Below are 21,610 nucleotides of genomic sequence, written 5' to 3' on the forward strand. Positions count from 1 at the left end.
TCTGAAATGTACTCCCTTTGTCGCCCTTTTGAGGCTCAAGAATCTCTATTTTCGCAGCCACCCCAGAAACAGCAGTAGTCTTTTTCCTCCTGCTTGCAGATACGATTTTCATTTAAAATATACTAGACAGCAGAGAGGAGAAAACAATGGCTCTCTAAGCTAGTGGAAAGCTTTGCCCCGCTATGCATGCATGCCTTCAGGAAAGCCAGGGTGCGGCCCCACCCATATGAAAGGAACTTCCTATAGCACTGGAAAAGGGGGGAAAGAAAAAAAAACACATTAGGTATAGCAAATAACAGTTCCAGAAGAGTTGTTTCAGGTAGACAGAGACATGTAATAGAAAAATGCACCCTTTCTACAGGTATCCTCAAACGAGCTCTGGAACTCCTGAAAATTCTCTATTAGTTTTCCAGCCGAGAAAAGACATTGGGGAATCAAGTAACTGTTCACTTCATAGGATTTTATTCCTAAAAGAGCAGAATTCCGTGTTACTGATATACTGCTGTCTCTGAAATCCACCCAGCCAGAGCTGCAACTAGCCTGAAAGTACAGCCTGAGGAGAACAAATTGCTTGCAGCTTATTCATCCTCCTCTTATCAATGGTATTCACAACCTAGAGGGTCTATTCATGTACTATGAATGAATAGGTTTCCAATGGCAACCTTTCCAAAGGAACAGTTAGGCCTCCAGAGCCATAAGAAAGGGTGGGGAACCTCAATAATGTTGCTTCAAGGACTGGGAGAGTTGAGGCTTAAAAGTCCGTAAACAGATACATCACCTGTCCACAGTCTGTAGGAATAAAGAACAAATTCAAGCCATTTCCAGCAGCAGCCCCCAGATTAGCCAACACAGAACACACTGAGCAAATCAGAACCGCCACACAGTCCACTTGTGTAAAAGGCTTGATAAGCTAAATTTGCATTCCTTTCTCTCCCACTCTTGCAATCAGCTTACTGCCTTGTTTAAAACACAGCAACCCTCTTCATTCTTACAGCATGCAGAAATGTAATGAACGATCAGGGGCCAAAACAGGAGCAACCAGCAGCAGTCACCAGGAATAACACTGAGCAAACTTGAGCATTTCAGACCTACCCATCTTTGTAGAAAAATAGCTTAATCAGTGCAGTGCTGAGGATAAAATCCTTGCAGGGACGGAGCTGCAGTTCCGCAGTAATCCAAACGAACAAACCATCATCTGTTAATATTTCAAGCCTCACTCATGAAACTGTTAAGGAAACCCTATCACAGCACAATCATTATTAGAGGCACAAGAGATTTTGTGCTCTAAGGAATGACACTCCATTCCATGAAGAGGACAGGTGGAAAGAAAAATGGAAGAATAAGAGGAGGCCCAGTGAAGTCGTCATGAATTTTTTTTTTTCTCCCTGGGTCATTTACAAGTGGGAGACCCCCTCAGGATTCAAACCAATCAATCTTTATTTAGCACATCCTTTTCTCACTCAGCCTGTGTAGAAAGACTGCAGCAAATGGTGCAAGGGATTGTGGGATGGGGATGCAGCAGAGAGCTGCAACCAGATTCGCTGGGTTATTTTTTTTTCCTCCCTACTCAGCAATCAGCTGTTCCGAGGCTCCGCGCAGGGCCATTGAATTTGGTCACCAGAATGTTATTACAGGATTAGCAGGCGGAGACAGCTACCACTGTGCATCTGGCATGTCAATGCAGCTAAGAAATACATATGCAAATATTACTCACAAATCGGAAAAAGGATTTAACTCCCAAGGAGAGAGTAAATATTACGTAACATCCATTACCAGGACAGCTGCCAGAGATAAAACGAAAGCACTTTCGTTTATAAAGTTTAACACTTAATGATTCCACTCGGATTTTTCTGGGATTCTGGGTATTTCTTGGAACGTAATTCTTCCCTGCTCCAACTTTCAGAAGCAACAAAAGACCCCACAAACACTCTTTGTTCTCTCTCCAGATGTTTAAAGCAGAAGCAAAGAGCCTCTCCGGAAAACTGTGCTACTGACACACAAACCAGCAGCAGCTTCTTCTACTACAGAGCCATATATCTGACCTGACTCAATCTCAAGTCAAATATTCAAGGCAGCAATCAGCAAACTCATATTAAAGGAATTTGAGAATCAAGGCTAGCAGACTGTTCAACTTTTCCATAAACATTAACGCAAAGGTGAATTATCATAGTTAATCTAATTTTTTTTTTTAAATTCACAAATCAACTCTGATTTTACTAGGCTGTTACCAAAGAAATTAAAAAAGAAAAAATTGGTACCTGCTATTTTTCAGCTATGCAAAGAAGATTTTTAAAAAGATGTTTGTGAATACACAGACACCACTGAAGTAAAGCAACATAGAATTAGCTTTGTCTTCCAGTATAACAGCTGGTGGGTTTTGCAGACAAGCTAGTATTTGCATCTCTAAATACAGTGTATCTTTTCTTTTGAAAGAAACAAATCGTATGCAAGTATTTCAGTTGAGGCTAACAAAGCTTCCCACAAATAAAAGGACGTAAAGCTCCATTTGCATAAAGAAGAAAACGTGTGGAGCTTAAATACTCTCTTTACTACCCTGACTTAATTAGGACAGATATACCTATTTTAGAAGTGCAAAATGCTGTCCCAGGCTCTTTAAGCATGGTTTCCAGAATATAATATTCATTTCATTATTGAACTGATTGGTTAAATGGTATCATTAATAATTTAGTGTTACTGTAGAAATGCAATCTAAATTCCTGTTAAAAATACAAACTCTGCACACATCCTTTACTTTCCACTTGGTGATCATTTAGCCACATCATTTTATGCATCAGGCAGATCTAGCCTGGTTTCCCTGGACAATGCCCACAGGGTGAAGGCATGTTGTAATCCAGTTTATAACCTGAAATGAAACATCAGGCAGCGTGTGTGCATGTATTAGAGTTTGGAGTGCCTGTGCCAAAATACTGCCCCTCTAACTCCCTTAACGTGTGCTGAACACAAAGAGAGAGCACAAGGTATGTTTCATTTTAGCCCCAACGTTCAGGAGCAGCAGGCATCTGTACAGCAGGATTCACAGTTTAAAAGGCCAGAGATTTCAGGCATGTTTTTGGAGAGGTGAGTTTTTTATCTTTGGTTCAGGGAATTTTTTGGTTTTCTATTTAAACTGTCTGGGGAATCCCTATTCAAAGAACAAGTAACAGATTTCACTCCCACAAGAAGAAGATCCAAGGCCTTTTGTTTCTGCCAGTGGAACAGGGACACTTAAAACAAAAATCAAGTGGGAAAATTCACAAGTGGCACCCCCAGAATGAAGTGGAAGACTGTCGGACAGAAGCATGCAGACATCAGTTAGTTGCTTGCTTTCCCTTGCTCATTTCAAACACTGTATTTACATACAGTAAAACAGAATGACTGGTATCACTCAAATTACGATTTCCATGTACGGTCAGTAGTAAGGACTACAAACCCTTCAGAACTGATCCCATAACATACCTCATGGCCAAAGGAGACTGCTGGAGTCACAGCTGCAGCTACTCTCATAGGGCTGAGAAATACACCTCCAAAGATTCCTTCAAAATGCTGTTATCTTACAATTAACTCTGAGAAGTTGCCTGCTAACAATGAGCTGATACTCCACAAATTATCCTGCTTCTTCAACAAAACAAAAACTTGCTACTGTGGCAAGAAAAATGAGACAAAAGGCACAGCATTTCCCTGAGATTTTTCTTGTTACATGTTGATATGTGGGTTTGTTCTCCTTAGCGAAGAGGAAGAGGATTGAATCTTGCACTTTACCCCCACAGCAGTTACAACCAGACTCTTTCAAATAGGTTTATTGAATGTGTATGTCTTTTGTGCTGGGAGATGGGGGTGGGGGTGGTCATTATATGCTTTGTTTTGTTTGTTGTTTTTCTGTTTTTATTTTAAAAAGAATAGGCTCTTTTCCTCAGAAAATTGCTGCATTTCATTGTTGCTGTTGACTTATCTGTGTCACTGCTGACTACTGAAGAAAGCTCCAGAGAAGAAAATACATAGTACATGCCATCTTCATAGTGCCATGGAAGAGTGATCTAAGATTCTGATGTCATCCCCTGTAAATGTCCTGGGATTTGAATAACTTATTCTTCTCCCCGTTCCAAACACAACCTGAATTCATGTTCTTAGGGAGGCCATAAATAGTTCGCTACCAAAAAAACCTCACAGTTAGCTTAGAGGTCATAGGTAGATATTGATATCTTCCCTAATATTAAATAAGTCATCCAAACACTCCAAGTTAAGATTAATGGTCTGCACTAAAGCCTATACTGTAAACTGACTGAATGGAGAGTAACCTAGCCCACCCTTCTGTACAAAAGCAATTTTAAGGTCAGCAGAAAAAAAAAAATATTGGGTTAGTTCAAACTAAATGACCAGCTAATACAGTCCTGGCAATTAAGGCTGACACAAAAGTAAGAGATGTGAGAGACCAGAAATCAATTACCCAAAGCCAACATGCTGGAAATAAGGATTAGTTTAGGAACACAAATATAGAATAGGATGGGCTGTTACAGCCATCACCCAGCTCCACACATCCCTAATTTGAACCTGGTGACAGGAGAGCAGGTGAAGTGAAACAACCAAGCTTTGTCATTGTGGAGCCATGCCCACACCAGGAATCAAGGTCCTTATGAGTCCTCATGAGCTGGTGGCCTTTACCTTTCCCCACTTTGGCTGTGGGCCCATGCAGACCCAGCAGCTTCCAGAGAGTAAGTGCAATTTCCAGCCCTCACTCCTCCAATAGTCCAGGCTGTAGCTCACATCATCTGAGAAGAGCAACAGCTTCCTCCCATTTGGGTTTGTAGCCAGAGGGCATGTCTACCCCAAAAGGAGCTCTGCTAGGTTCTGGTTCCTTCCCACCAGCCACAGCCGTGAGCCATGGTCACTCCCTCCCTTATCCCTTATGATCCAGCAGAGCAAATGCTTTTTCCCAAAGCTTGTGACCCAATACAAGGCCTGGGAGGCAAACACCTTGAAAGGTTTGCCTAGGATGTAATGCTGGGTTGCTGGAAACTTTCCCAGCAGCCCAGCACCCATCCTCCTATGACTTTGCCACCATCTTCTATTTCCTTCTGCCTATGCCTGGTTTAGCTTGCCAAGGTTGCGGCTTTTGCAGCACAACTGCAGCATGGCTGGGACAGCCTGGCCTCCCTGCTCAGCCAGCCTGAGCCTTGCTGGCAGGACTGCACTTCCTGCCTCTCTCCACCACTGAAGTTGCAAGTCAGGCAGCACCAGACACAAACTGCTTTTCTCTCCTCCCTGTTATTCCTTCTCTCCCCGCTATTGGGTATCTGGCATTGAGGTGGCACTGCAGTCAACAGAAACAAGCTCAGTATTACGGCATTCTTTCTGCACAGCAATGGGCTCACCTTCAGTATCAGATGTGTGTCAGATGCAGATATCATTAACTAGATTTTTTTAGAAAAGGTTTCAGATGCTGAAGGCACAGGAATAACAGGAATAGAAGGCACTGCTACAAATTAAAGCCTTGCTTAATAGTGTTACATGTTTAATAATTCATTCTTTTTTCTTCCTCCTTTCTCCAGCATGTAATCAGAGCTTACAAAAGGGTGAGCCCCTGAAAAATGGGTGGACCTCTTAAGACATCAACATACTAATGCTTTATACTCCAGTTTGTACAGGGAAGGTTATGACTGGCATCTAACACCCACATTTTTTCTCTCTCTTCATCCCCAGGACTTGTGCCTCTGCAGTACCCCTTCTCCATTCCCCTCTGGAGGTGAATAGTCCTGCTTCTATCCGCAGAGACCCCATCTCCCAGATGTCCTGTGCTTGGATGGAGAAGCGACCTGCTGGTGGCTTCACTGCACACACCAAGGGGCAAGTCTGGCAGGTTAGAGCTTGAATGATCACACAGTCATCACCAACTGAGAGGCTATTTGTCCGTCTCAGGTTTTCAGGACCTCATTTTGAGTCAGGGCCTTGCACAAGAAATTCCAAAACAGCTGGAACACACTAAATTTACTGCATGTGCAAGGACAATGCATGAATGGGCATCCATGAATCCTCAACCAAATACGCCAAATTCTCAAAAATGAGATTTCAAAGAGAAGGGGTAGGAAATGAATGAAAAGGACACACCAAGGGAAATAACAGGGAAGTAACACCAAGGGAAATAACAATAAAAGTATCAGGTTAAATTACAGCATCAGAACTGTAATTTAGGGCCCTTTCCATATTTAATAAAATGTCATATTCTCAGGTGAGCTCCTAAAAAAATCTGCAGTGAGGTATATCAAAGTAATTATTTCAGGAACTAGATGTTATTCAGCCATAAGTGAAATAATTTTAAATTGTATATTTGCCATGCAAAGCAATGAGTCAGACATCTCCACTGAAAAAACCCTACCCTGCTGACTTATCACCCTTACAGTTGCACATTTTTGACTCTCCAGGTCTACCTATTTTGTGAACACTGACAGATCTCTGTTCAGCCTTCATAGGTACACAGGCTCATATAAAACCAAGCTGAAGTGACAAATAATTAAAACTGCATATCAAAACACTGCTGCTTCCATAAACATCTGCTGTGAAATGCTACTTGAAATAAAAGTACTCCATGAAGATTCCATACTAATTACCGTTAACACTCCCAGGAGCAGGAAAATGGGCAATAGAGCAAAAAGAAGGAGGCTGATCAGGAATCCATTTGGAAAAAGGTCCCTTGTCTTTCCTATGTACTGTTAGATATAAGATATGCTGAAAAACGCTCAAGGCATTTTCTTCAGAGTTGCTGAGCAACAGAGAAAAAAAAAATGCAAGCAGAAAATGCTCAATGCTTTTGGTACTGAACTATGTGATGAAAACTGTAGAGACCATACCCTCCACTCACTCCTGAGACTGGATTTGCCCCACTGCATGTCCACTGAGGCTCTTCCTTTAGGAGAGGTAACAGACATCATGTGCTGGAGTTTAGTCACATTCTCTGATGACCACCAAAAAGTTCCTCTATTGTTTCCATTTAATACAGTAGGATTTTGGTGAACTAGCATGAAGTTCAAATCAGCAAGGGAGAAGGCAGCATTCAGCAATCACTAAACGCCACATAACTTCTTCACAAAATTAACTTAAGAGAGTGCCAACCCTTTAGAATGTTTTTCTTGCAGCCTTCAAAACTTCCACTTCCCATCAAATATAGCATATGAAACACAAATTATGAGGTAAAGAAACCCAAACCACCTTAGGTTCACAGCAAGAAACAGGAGTTAAAAGAGTATTAAAAAAAGCAAAAATGGAGGTAGAAAGGAAAGGAATTACCATCTTCTTATCACAAAAACACATATTGGTTAAAGGACTAAGAAGGAGGGAGAGAGCAGAGCCCCTCTCCAGCATGTGAGTAGCCTGAAATCAGGTTCACATCATCTGTAACACTTAGATTGTTTAAAATACAAAATATTGGTTGCTGCAGCTCCGTATTTACCTTAGCTGTTGAACAGTACCCACCTCATTTTCTTGTCCACAGCCCAGCAGTGATGTTAACTTTTGTATCTGCCAAGGCTTCCTCTGAACCAAAATATCTTTCAAAAACACAGCAATATGTCTTAACATGTATATTGTCCTTGGGTTCAGAGAAAACCTTGCTCAAGCGTTAAGTGGCAGGCAGAAGTTTACCCAGGCAGGCTCTTTATGTTGGCACAAGTGCAATGCTGAACTTTCACAGCAAGTAGGTAAACACATAGCTGTGTGCAGCAGGTCGTCTGGCAGCACCAGCAGTGGTGAGAAACAATGTCAGGACAACCTTGGCAAAAGGAGCTCTGTGGGTTTAACAATGGTTGTGGGCACAGGAGCTGAACAGACCAAACAACCATAGCAAAAAGCCCTCTACAGCTCTTGGTGGGAGCTTAAAGTGCTCAGAGCTCAAGCATGCCAGCTGTGACACTGTGTCCTCCACCTCCACACTCACAGGGACACTCTATTTGACTTCCCAGCAGTCAGCTCCAGCAGTTCAGAACTTGGAACTACACACAGTGGCTGAACTTCACCCAGTAAACATGTCCTTCCAGTCCTCAGCAAGGACACTCATTTGCTGATTGCATGCCAGCACTCCTATTTAAAGAACTGTTGTTATTGGAAGTATCTGAAACCTTTCTACAGCAGGGATTAAGTGCTCCCTGCACCTTGTACCCTGCCTGCAGAAATGCACCAATTCCCAGCATGTGGTTCCAGCAGAGTTTTACCACAGTCACAGTAACATGCTTTACCTGCTTGCAAACCCCATCAAATCCCTGCATGGGCAGATCTCCAGATAGTCCTACGAAGTTCTGCTCAGCCCAGCTTTTACTCAAGCCTCCCCCCTGAGGTACAAGGTTTTGTGTACCTTTACTCTTCCTCTCCAAAAACAAATCTTCTAAGATTCCTCTTAGGCATCTCTTGCAGGTTCAGGCCAGATGCCCAAAGGTTCTTATGGGGCATTGCCAGGCTGCTTATAAGCAAATGCTCAGCTCTGATGTAGGTTAGAATTCTGCAAAAATTAAATTCTCAGGAGACCTTGTATATACACTCCTGCATGAATATCAGTCTTTTCAACTGGCATCACAACTTAGGATGCAACAGCTAATGAAAGAGGAGTAAAGCAGAACCACTCATCTGAACAATTTTAAGACTCTCCCAAGCTGAACTGATTCATTTCTACATGAAAACACATCCATTTTACTTTACAGGAAAAGCAGTATATTTTGGTGTACATGAAAAGCAAATTACAGGACAGTATAGGGAACTGTAATAACTATGTGAATGCATCTGTCTGTTTAAACAAAAAAAAAAAGCGCTTGGAAAAAAAAAAACCAACCTGGTATCAGGACAAATAACACAACATTGTCTTATATTAACCACATTATCATTTGGAAGTGATAGCACCTGGAGATCTCTTTCAAGTACCAGAATCCTACTCTGATAGGCACCTGCTACAGCACGCAAGTTCCTGTGCAAACATGGGTAGCCCATATCTTAAGGCAAACACAGTTACTGTTGCTATTTAACTGTATCTGTGACACTAAGTACTTCCTACACTACAAAGTAAGTTTTCATACCCAGCCATCAATTTAGATAAGAAAATCAATTAATATTTTCTTTGTAAAGAAAGAGGTGCAAGACAGTGGCTTATATAGCATGAAACTCTTGCAGTCAGGAATAACAGCAGCTCTTAGCATCCTCCTTCCTTTGCAAACTCTATGAGTGGATATAAGAACTGCCTGAGATTTAAGAAATTATCTTTGTGATGACTGTGACAAAATGCACCATTTTGTTACTGAAACAGATTATACATTATAAGAGATAAAACCCATGAGAGGTGTATGCAAAGTAACCAGATGTAAGCACTGATGTTACAAGTAATTGAGAAATCCTAGTGAAAAACAAGTTACAAACAGGGTATGGAGACACCCCTACCTCAGGTACTGAACTTCTCTAACTCAGATTCCACAGTGAGTGGCTCTTAAGATGCAATTCAAATAACTTATATTATTTTAGAAGGTTGATGAAACGGTAGTCATTAGGTTTTTGGCAGGCAGAGTCTGCTGTCCTCTTGAGTTACATTTTACTCACAATGTATTGTTTCATCACTATTTCTGTCTATTGCTTTTTACTATTCCTTTTTACTGGCCACAGAGGAGAAGCCTCTTTGTGGATACCAGTAATGTGCTGGATAATTCTTCACCCTGTGAGCTGTGAAACTCATTGTCCAGGATGCTACAGTTGCTAATATTTTACAGACATTTCAGGAGAGTGGGACAAATTCAGGGTGAATAAATTGATTAACGACACCACCACTATCAGGAGCAGAACTGGAAGCACAAATTGGATATAGAAGATACCTATTGGATATAGAAGATCATTCTGAAGAGTACCATGATATCTCTGATCCATTCTTGTGCTCTTCTGCTGGCTTCTACTGTCAGCAACCATCCAAATTATAAGGCTAGGCTAGATTTGCTTTTGATTTGACCCAGACAAACCTTCAAATTACTCAGAGCAGACTTCACAGGAGCCACTCCCTTTTGGCATAGTTAATGGCCATGAATGGCTCTCCAGCGCTGCTTTTACCACTTTGCAAAGCTAGGCCACTTAGGGATGTCAGGTGAAATGAATCCCTCAGACATCTGCCTTATTACTCCACTGTTGCATGAGGAACACCACTCAGGGTCACAGAGTACCTTTAGCAGGTACACCCATTTCAAGTCATACAAACAAGACTCCCAATGATGAGGAATGACCAATCATCACACCGAGCAGACAACCCTTTTATCGTGAATACAGTAATAACCTAGCACTTCTTTTCCTCTTTCCTCTTACCATTTCAAATTCACTTCATCCTTAAGGGATAAAAAAAAAAGAAAAAAAAAAAGAGACTTTCAGTGATATTTCCTTTTCCTGGTTTCTCTGCATAGGTACTCTGTATTATTAATGTATTAAGCAATGTCATAGACCTTGGGGAAATTATGCCTTGATCACTGTCCTGGTTCTTCTCATTTAAAAGTTGCCCACCTTCATCATCAGAGGTCCCTTCAGATGGCACACGTCTTCAGAGCAAGCCTTCTGCAGGTGCACATCCCAGAGGTGAAACAATGATGGTTGTTCAGAGGATAAAGGCCACCATTCAGGAACATAGATAAAAACCCATCCCAAAAGTTACATATGGGAAGAAATCTTCCTGCTTTTACAATTAATTGTATTCAAGACTGTGTAATATGTCAGCTTCTAATAAGACAAACAAAAATTTTAAAATGTGCCAATAGAGGAAATGGAACTACTCTTTTTTTTTTTTCCAAATCCACCTTAATACACACAAACATTTTTGCATGATCTAATCTAGTCTCTTTTTTTAATAAGTTTTATACGATGGAATAGAAAATCTAATTAGAATGAGGGAGCTAAAGGATGAGGGGATTCTCTGCCTCCACAGAACCTGTGCAATTCTTATAGAACAATCCTCCAATACTTAATGTCTTCTTTTTCTGTGTAATAAAGGGTTGCACTTATCTCCACTGAGAGATTTTAAGTAAAGGATTATTTTTGTAAATAGATGAAAAATTATTTGTCTTTAGTTAGGAACTAAGTATCTCAGAACATGTTTGCATTTTACAATCAAAATTTATTTCCAGCTGTTTTAGATGCAAGACAAGAAGTTATCACTGCTTATTTGATAAATAGAATGAAATCTTCATGGTTCAATACTTAATTTTATCTTTCTTTTGTTTTCTGAGCTGAGGTGCATGAAATCCAGTCGCTCCCAGAACTAATCAGAGCAGACTAAGAATTAAGTAATAAGAGAAGAACCAGTTCTTTGAAGAGCATCCAGTAAAACTTAAAAGCACTTTGGAAAGACCACATATTAACCCATATCGTAGTATTGTGTCAGAGTAACACTCAGGACAAAAAAAAAAAACTCAGACAGTATGAAATTATCTGTGTCTCTACCTGACATTTTGGCCCTAGGTTTCCTAACTTCAGCCCAGTGCAATTATTTGAATTCTAGATATCAAATTAAATCTGCTTTCAAGATTTAAAAAAAAACCAAAAAAAAACCCAACCAAACAAAAAAAAAACCCATCACCTGCAGAAGTTTATCTTGTGGGAGGAGTTAATCCCTGAAGGTTTACATTAACTTTACATTAACACTTCCACCAATAGAGGGATTAGGGGAGAGAAAGTTGTAGAAGGGAATTTCATGAATTCTGTTTCCTCACTGAAAAAAGAACAGAAAAAGCAAAACCATATAAAAAAACTGTGTGAATGTGGAGAAACGTGGCAGCTTTTCCTCTTCAGGAGTTTATGTATGCTGTAAATGGCTTGTTCCTCAGTCCTGCACTTTCATTCCTGGGGATCATTTTAGTTCCTGAGGAATTTTTAAGTAGAGGGATTTACAGTATTTGAAACTTACAGCTGTTCTCAGAAGAACCAGGGGGCCCTGAAGACATCATGGAAACTGCTGACACCTGTGCTTTTGGAAGTCCCATTTCTCACAGAATATACAAGTTCTCTAATAGTACAGATCATGGGCCAAATATGGTTGGGGCTAAATATGGGACACATACTGTCTCTCCAAGGACCACTACAGAGCTTAACACATTCAGAGGCACACAGAACCCACAATTGTTGGGATCTTTTCAAGAATATTTCAAAGTTCAGCAAAATCTTTTTGAGTGCAATTTGTTTTTCTTCTGTAAGTGTTTCAAACATATTTGCTGAAGATTCTGTAATTACTTCGGAGGGCTTTTGTCCTGCTAAAGGTGCAGAAGCATTTTACACTGATGTTTTCGTACTATTCAGAGTCATGTAGGTCAAAATAATTTGGATACTGTTCTTCCCTTGCTAAATCAACTCCTGAGCACTTCACAAAGCACACTGGTAGATATTACACACCTTCAAGCTCACAAATAACCAGGATCTGATGAATTTTGATGTAGAAGGAGGCAGTATAGATACTCCCATGGACTAAAATTTTTTTAAGCCATCAGTCCAGGCATGACAAATTTCCAAAGTGCACGTTCGCTGAAGGAGTATCCTCAAAACTAGCATTCAAAACCCATTTTAAAAAAAACAAAACCCAAAAAACTGATTCTCTCTGTCACTCTTTGTTTCCAGGACGACAAGAAAAGAAATCAAGAACAGAAGCTCATGGCAGCACAAAACAAATAGCTTTCCATGACAAAAGAACAGAAAGTCACCCATAAATAAACTGATCATACACATGTTTAGGCAGACTAATAACACTAAGACAAATAAATCCATACTGGATTAGGAGCAAGCAAATTGCTGAACATTCATCTCAAGCATTTAAAATCTGATCAAAAGTAATTGCATCTACTTCAATCCTTGTCTCTTTCACAAAGAGCATCCACCTTGGCATAAGGACTGAAGATCACCATCTACCTAATTAACCACTCCTACAATTCATCCAAAACTGATAATATTCAGATGGTTTTAAAGTGAGACAGAATGAAGAATACTTTTACACATGAGCAAAAATACAGACCACAAAATGCAGAGTTGTTTGGAATTGTTCCAGGGGAACATTAAGTATATACGTGATTACAGTATATTTTTTAGTAATTCCTCTCCTCCTAGTGGCAGGGCATATTCTTAAGTTCCTACCACCTAGATTTAGTATTTAACAATAAACCATTACGGCCATCTCAGCATGAGTTTCTTTTGATGCTTGTGTTAGCAGGGTCAATATGTAATGTAAGAAGGGCCAGAATACATGCTGCTAACATTTTTCATGTGTCTATGATTAGCCTCTTCTTAATTTAGCTGTGCCTCTTTTAACCCTAGTGCAACTAGACAGTGGCCAGATGGATAGGGCCAGCCAACATCTACCTGGTCAGCTCCACAAGAACTCTATTTCATTTGCATTTCAAATTTCAGTTCTTCCTTTTGAATGGGATTTGCCTCTGAGTTTTTGCCCTAAAGTCCAGCTAGCAAGTAGGAAGGCTGCTTGGTTGCCAACAGACTTCTCAATGAACTAGATCCTTGGCTGTCCCCACACAGAACATTAGTGACATGTTGTCATTTGTTTCACTGTATGATATTCCAGTTATAAACTGTTATTTCTGATCAATCTAAATTACTGACTTCCAGCTAAATTCACCTTTCAAAATAAGTAATGCCCAATCCAAATATAACCAGCCACACCAATTATTAGAAGGAGTGACATGCAATATGTCTACAGATTGTGGACAGAAAATGTTTAGACAGTCTGTGGTAGAAAACAAAGGCAAATGCCTTTAATGTCACAATTTATACAATTTATCTATTTAAACCACAGAAATAAAACATGGTCTTTATAGAAATAAAACCATTCAGAAAGTTAGACATGAAATGCCATTTTCATTTCTCCAAAGGTCAGCCTGAGTTTTGTTCAGTGGAAGGCAATGTTTATTTCAGTTGATCAAAAACAAAAAGGAAGAAAAAGAGATCTTGTGCACAAAACAGGAATACTTCCAAATTTCACTTGTTAAGTGTTTGCAACCAAGCAGCTCTTTCCTTTACAGGTATGTTAATACAAATCTTACAGCACAGCAAGGGACTGCCTGCAATCCATTCATGTCACATTACAAATAGAAGAGCAAGTCCAATTCTAACAGAAGGAGCATGTCTTGAAAAGTAACTTATCAAAAATGGAGGTATAAAGAGGTGAAGTCAATTTATGTGACTGCTAAGCCCTGTTCTTTTCTGTTTAGTATTTTAAAAACATCTAAATAGTCATTATTTCATTTCCAATATTGATTTCTTTCAACAAATATTGATTTTTCTTTTCAGTCTAGTTTTTTTTTTAACAGCTCATGCCATGCATTTCACATGGTTAGCTCTCCCCACCTTTGTTTTTCACCAGGAAACATTACAGAAAACACAACCACAACCTGCCATCTCTGGCAATAGCACGTAATTATTGATAATTATAATTTTGGTTGAAGGTGTCAGCCAAGTGTAGCATTTGCAACTGTAGATTGCAATCTGCCAGTCACCAAATTTCTTCAATAACTGAAAAAGGCAAGTTCATTTATGTTACCCTGCAAAATATGGATGGGCAGAATTCCACAAGAAAATTTTCAGGGCTTTGGAATTAGTGGCATTTTATAATACAGAATACTGCATTGTCCGTAAAACAGCTAATTAAATCTAAAGTGTTATTCCCTTATACAATGTCATTGTATTAAGGAACATTCTTTATAAACTGAACTTATTATTTGCAGTAATATATGCTTGCTGCTGTGTATAAAAAAATTGTTCAAACTGGCTACACTTGTATCCTCAGACACATTTAATTCTGATGAGACAAGATGCTTGCCAGCAGATCAAATCTAACGCTTTTACATGTGGCTCAAGGATTTATCATAACCTACTATGCATTGTGCCTTTGTTTTTATAAAAATAGTTCATGTGTCTAGACACAGTATTACATGTTTCTGCAAAACTGTGTATGTTTAATACTTTATGCAGATGACTAAATTTCAGCTTCAGTATAGTAATGTACAGCACTTTGTTCTCTGGATTAGAACACCCAGTACCTTTTCAGTTAATTTAATTCCTCAGTTTTCCTCAAAGGAATCAGGAACATTTTGTGTTTACATAAGCTGTCCAAATTCTAGTTTTGTTATGAATTAATGAAATTCCATTATCAGGCAAAGACAGGCCCAGAATTGCTTTCATGATAGCTTCAAGCACCAATTATCTGGGATTTTCCAGTAAACAACCTGAACTTCAAGCTAAAACCAGGATTACCAGAGAAAGAATAGTATCATGGGCTAGGGAAATCCCCCAGCAGAATTATCATCTTTGTCCAGGTAGGGTCTAACGTTCCAAACGTTGTGCATGCTGCTGGACATAGCAGAATTCAGACCATGGACACTGCTTGTCTCAAATCTAGCCTCAAACGCAAGACTTCATCAAAAATCAATGCTGTGAAAAAGATGAACTTTTAAGACATACATTCCCCCACTACTCCCCCAAAGTCTTAAATGGATATGTACTTCTAATTTTTATTCTGTGTCTAGAAGGATACATTTACTCTCTTCCTTTACAATTTACATAAATAAATCAAAAGATCTTTTCCAGTTGACTAAAATAATTGTTTCCATGATTTTAATCATTCCTTCTTCCCAGAAACCCTATAATCAAATCTAGAATTGGTTTTGTCATAAAATCCAGTTAATGTTTCCTTCTGGCCCTCAAGCAACATGTATTAGAGATGCTCCTTGAACTAAAGTTCTGTTTAGCCTTCTCCCTGAAGAAAGATGTAATTATTCAGGGCCTATCAAAGCCATTTCTCATGAAAAGGATGAATCTCAAGAACTGAAATGAACCCTTCATGAAGAAAATGCAAACTTGTTCTTTATAACCAAATTGTGGGCATTGCAGGTCCAGATCAGACATGGGAGTGTCTTCACCACTCAGTTCAGTTTGTCAAATGCTTCACTGAGAAGTTTGAGGAAACCTTCAGTTTTATCGTAAGCAGTTCTGGATGAGGGCCAAAGCACAGAAGCCCTATTTCATTTTGTCAGCAGCTAACAGATTGATTCCTCCCCCAAACTCTCTGGAAACAGGGAACAACCTCCTCTTTCTGCTGCCTTTGTTTGTGAGCAGGTTGATGCAGTCCCTAGGATAGTACAGTATCCTAGTAAGACTAGGTACAGGAGCTTTCTGGTACTTTCTCTCTATAACCACTCCATGCTTTAGATATCATCCAGAAAATTATGGGACTAACTTGAAAATAAACAAGTTTATACAGATTTGAACAAAACAAACCTTTTAATATGCTTTTCAAGCCCTACAGTTTATATTCCCAAGTTTATTAAAAATATTCACATTGTCTAGAAGCTCTCATTAGTATTGTTAGTCAATGTAATTTGTTTTCACACAAGCAGCAATGTGGAATTTTGAGGAAAAAAACTACTGATTATTAGATAATAGTTGGCCACACACTATTATCTAGATAATTAATCCCTTGCCCACAAAAACAAAAAATCCAAGGCTAGAACAGAAAGCAACATTTCTTAAGCCACATCCTTATCTAAGAAATATTTATTTAGCCACTGTACTTTCACAACAATTTTCTCATTTGTCCCCCTGTAAACGAACATCTATGTCACTGCTTTGGCCTGAGGAATGTTTGAGTTCAAGTTGATTTTCTTGGTCTATTCCTTGTTTTATTCTTAGTATATTTCCTGGTATATTATTTATAATTATACCCTTTGTTTTTACCTAAACCTATCAATCTGCCTGACAGTCTGCCTAGACTGCATTTTGAAAATGGCAAAATTAACTAGAAGGAGAGTAATCAACCTACCTCAATAAACTATGGAGAGCTATGAAGGTTACACTCAAGTTACACTTCACAAAAGCACAACTTTATGGTAACTTTAATGCCAACTTTCAGCTTCAAAAAATGAACCACTGTAAAATGTAAACTCTCTTTCCTAATTAGACCATGGTATTGTCCTCTCAGATTTACAGAGTCATTATTTTGCTTTGAATAAACATCACTATTTCTTTCCTAGGCAAACTCCTTGGTTCTGTTTCAATTATTTCCTTTAAATATTAAAGAGCAGGAAACATTTGTTTTCCCTTGTCACATCCTGTCTTCTTTACATAGCATCACACAGTCCCCTTTGAAACGCCTGCTCTTACGGCAAGCCTGACATGCACAGTTCAATCAAAACATTTGCTATTGTCTTTTGCCAGCTACAAACAAATTTCTGCACAAACACTGAAAAGGTTTAAAGGTTTCGACAGCCATCTAAAGCCGAGCTAACACGACTGTCAAAGAAAGGCGGTGTCAAACTGCTCGGCTTCCCCGCTACCACCCTGACTTTAAAAAGAAAAAGAACGACAAAGCAATTTACTCATTCACACAGCAGAGCTCCTGGCAAAAGCTCGCTGGCTGTAAAACCACTGCTCTCACAAAATACTCGAAAGCAGAAAAAGCACACAAACATTTAGAGATGAGTGCGAAAGGGTAACTTACATTATTTAGAAAGACAGTGGGAAAGGTCTGCTGCAGTCTCTTCGTTATTTTACACTGCTGTCGGCAGACAACCAAAAAAGTTCACCTAAAGAAATCCCTCCTTTTAATTCTCTCTCCCAGTCCACTTACTCTGGAGTCTCTCAGCCTGAAGAGATCCGACAGTCAAAAGTTTATCCCCTTGTATTTCCGAATGATATGGCCGACTTTGCTTGGACACATACCAATGATGCAGTAAAAATAGACAAAAGTGGGGGGGAGGGAAGAAGCAATCTAGCTTGAGCCTGAATCTTCTTAACTCGATGTTTTCTGTAAAAGCTGCTCTAATGTCAGAAGATCCCATTCCTACCCTAACTTGCAAAGCACTCGGTCATCCATCTGGTTTTCATAAACTGCAAATTACAGGCAAACCAGGGAACGTACACCGTCCAGTTTTAGAAGAGCTCCCCAAGCATCAGCCTTACAAGTAACCTGAGGTACAAAGGCTTTGAAAATAAACAGCTGGCCCCATTGCCGGGATGGTCTGCCGGCTGCAGATGCCTGACTGCTCCCCCAGGCAGCGTCCAGCAGCCCAGAGCACCACCCACCGCTCAGGAAAGCCGCAGCCGGGTCCCCACACTCCCCGCTGTGGAGCAAACCGACCTTGCAGCCCTCCCTCGCTCCCAGCACAAACAGCCTCGCTGGAAAGGGACAGGAAAATCCAGTGCATTACATCAAATCGTTCAACAGTTTAGCAAGTCATTCAGAATAACCTGGTTTTTATAAACAAGGAAGTGAATGCTGATCCCCTTACATCCTCTAAATGCTTCCAGGTGGGAAGCAAATCTAATGTGTTAGTAAGTTTTGTTTTGTTGGGTTTTTTTTGGTTTTTTTTTTCTACTAAGGAAACTCAGAGCCAGTGGACTGTTGCTGAATAGGGAACTTCTAGGATGGCTCAAGCCATTCATTACCAGAATGAACATTTTACCAAAAGTAGCAGAAGCAAAGTTTTGATATGCACCCCATGAAAGTCCATGACTCAAAGCCCCCAAGTCTCCTTCAGCCCCTGTTTTCATCTACTTAAAGGTCTAGTGCCCTGATTATTTTCAAGTAACAAAGGCTTAAAGAGTCACCTATATTTTTGGATACTTCATGGCTTTTGTGTCAGGACTGAAGAAGATTCTCCCACAATAAAATCAAGAAAAAAAAATTATGGTGGATAAAAAATGTTTCCCCATTGCTTAAAATTAAAGTTGTTGTTGTTATCTGTATGTTCTTTAAAATAACAAAACAAGTTTTATTTAGTTGTTAGTTTTAGCAGAGGACTTTTTCAAGCTTTTCTACTGGGAATAATCTTACTCTGCTTGAATGGGACTCTCTGAACAAGGCAGCTTTCACTAAAGCATCGGTGAATCAGTACAGTGAGTCATTAACAAAATAAAAACACCATTGTAAACGCTCTGCCTAAAAGTCCTGAGCCTTGTAACTTGCTCAGTTTTTCATCTTGGCACAATCAGGATTGTGCTGATTGTCTACTCATCTGTACCTGGATCCAGGGCTGAAACAACAGGACTGTTAAAGCCAAAACCAGATGAATGATTAAAAAAATCCCAACAAACAAACAAGCAAACGACAGCAACAAAAAAACAACACCAAACCCAAAAAACAGTGCTCTACTGAATAGCAGTAGAAGCAAAGAAGGAAATTATGAATTAATTTTTAGTGTTTATTTTTGCCTGTGCTGTCACAATTCCTTCCAGCAGTTGTATAACCCATTGAATAATTTCAGTCACACCAGGTAGAGATCCCAAAGGTATTTTATTCCTTCAGCTTTTGTGAAAAAAAGGCAGCTGTCCAGGTGAATGAAATACAACCCAGTGATCCAATGTAAAAGGCTACACATTAACTCAGCTGTATTATTACACACCACAGCACCCCACACAAACAAGAAGTCTATGAGAACAGATTCCATGTGCCCTACAGCTCAGCTGCTGCCGAAGTTGGACAACTTTGCCTACGTTTTAGTATTTTTCCTCTCTTCTGTTAAGGTAGTAGGCAGCAAAACACGCAAAATACACAGATGTCAGCTGAAGCAAAAAATAGTACTTTTTGAAACAGCAATAATCAGGGTTTGGTAACAGTTGACTAATTCTCCCACTTAGTAAACAAGTGAGGTGAACTGACTACCTCATGTTCTAATGAATTATTTTCCATGATACCAAAGAATCTGATCCTTGTAGAGCAGTCTTACAGTTTGGGAACAGAAATTATCTCATGGGCCACAGCAGAGTAGTCCTTGTGTGTAATTTGCTGGGCATGCAGGTCTCTCCCCATGGTACAAGGACAAGCTGAATGAGTGTTATCTTTGGAATAAGAATGATTTTCTTAGTGAGACACAGTAATAAAGAGAAGAGTAAGTGGAAATAGCCACTTTCAGTTTGTGATGCTTTTGCTGACTGTGTTTTCCCCCAAAGGAGCAAATGCATTAATTCACACTGATGTCTCAGGTGGTCTTCAATGCATCTGTTCTCTCAAAAAAACCAGTCCTTTTACATCAAAGGTACCTTTCACAAATACCAGTTCCTCAAGAAAACCTCAAGAAAATTCAAGATTCAAAAAAAGTAGATCAACTTTAAATAACTTTTCATTTTCCAGGCTCTGGGGATCATTCTTACTCACTAACTTTACCTCTTTTTGTTTTCGTATTTTTCATTTCCTCTTTTTTCTCATCCCTATGAGATACCAGTATCCTACTGTCCATACATAGCTCCTGTCTCCAGGCAGGCCAGCTGTGTGTCCCCTCACGGATGCCTGGATCTAAGGCATCATTTGATACTCACATTCTGACACTCCGTTTCTGTGAATTTTGGGGCAGTCAAGCACCATATTCCTACTGAGCACAGGGATCTTGGCTTTCTTGAGAAATGGAGATGGAAGATATTCTTCACTTTGATGGTGAGAAAATTTACTCCAGAAAGCTTCATATAGGAAAGACTGCAACAAAGAACAGATCAGATAGAAAAAAAACAACTTTCTAGGAGCAATTTTTCTTCTCAGAAAAATCGTTGCTTCCATTTAGGATATTTTCAAATGCCAGCTACATAACTACCCTATTATTTTTCATATAAATTTTTCACCAAGATCAACTATGTTAGCACTATTAGTAGGACAAGAGTAGAGTAGAATGCAGCTTAGATACTGATTATGCTGATTATATATCTTTATATGTAGATGCTTGAAAGGTTTTTTCAAATGCCACTGTATGTTCCTTAAAGCAAGGGAAAAGTGTCCCTCCTCAGTCAGTGATGGACAGGTTGTGATGCACAGGAGGTGGCAGAATATGTATCTCTAGAGATGTCTGAACTCTGCTCCCATCTAGTCTAGTGTGGTTGTGTTGGGAGCACTGCACTGCAAAGGTATAGTTGAAAGCGATCTGGTTTTCAACCATTTTTTTTTGCAGCTTAAATACTGAGAGAGTGCCCAGTGAAAGGTTTGGTGGAGGATTCACCTGCCATTTAATTTGAAACTATGAAATTACCTAAACAATAGAAGCTCAGGACGGTAGATTGACAGGCCTGGATCTCACCACAGGTATACATTCACCTTTGGTTTTAACACTAGACCACTTGGTGTAGGACCTTAAATATATTTATGCAGTTTTCTAGTCTGCCATCTAGAACTCAAGTTTTAGATGAGTCTTCTGATGCAAACAAGCTGGCAGGCTTTGTACTGACTGAAAAACCACAGGTCTGATAAACTGAGACAAAACTACCCCTGGAGGAGTTCAAGGTGAAGCTTCAGTTCACTTAATGAAATAAAATAATGTAGATTTTGGCAATGACAATAACTCATTTTTAAAAGACAAATTAGCTGTGACATTATGAATCATTTTATCACCAGCATTTTAAAGCCAGCATATGGAACAGCTGCCTTGGGTCTGGGTTCAAATGCTAAACATGCAATCAGTAGGTCTGGCCTCACATATTTTATCATAGCACTTCAGTTTGGTGCCCAGTGACCTGAGTTCAGCAAAAGTCTGTCCCCCTCCAGAAAGGCACATAATTGTTAGCTGATCTTCTAAAGAGATATCATGTGATAATCCTTTGCTGCCTGCTCTAACTCTTAGATGAGCATGGGGCTGTTTCAGTG

The 21,610-nt window shown here is 39.6% G+C and overlaps 1 protein-coding gene across 19 annotated transcripts in view; it reads right to left on the reverse strand.

The window, feature by feature from the left end:
* TRIM2 (tripartite motif containing 2) overlaps nt 1-21,610 on the reverse strand; it is a 109,409-nt gene that overhangs the window by 41,774 nt on the left and 46,025 nt on the right. For 3 of the 19 annotated variants that reach the window (XM_088056431.1, XM_088056428.1, XM_088056430.1), the window contains one exon: nt 20,302-20,455. The exons of 10 other annotated variants lie outside the window; for them this stretch is intronic. The gene's annotated coding sequence lies outside the window, so the exon portion shown is untranslated. Of the gene's footprint in view, nt 1-1,092; nt 1,434-17,485; nt 17,591-17,614; nt 17,993-18,124; nt 18,205-20,301; nt 20,456-21,610 lie in introns of those variants that run through there. 6 more of the 19 variants (XM_088056442.1, XM_014263155.2, XM_088056441.1 and 3 more) reach the window with 4 other exon arrangements.

The sequence above is a fragment of the Pseudopodoces humilis genome, chromosome 6, assembly GCF_049639895.1.
Source record: "Pseudopodoces humilis isolate 2021_Gansu_Grassland_sample_001 chromosome 6, ASM4963989v1, whole genome shotgun sequence".
NCBI classification, from domain to species: domain Eukaryota; kingdom Metazoa; phylum Chordata; class Aves; order Passeriformes; family Paridae; genus Pseudopodoces; species Pseudopodoces humilis.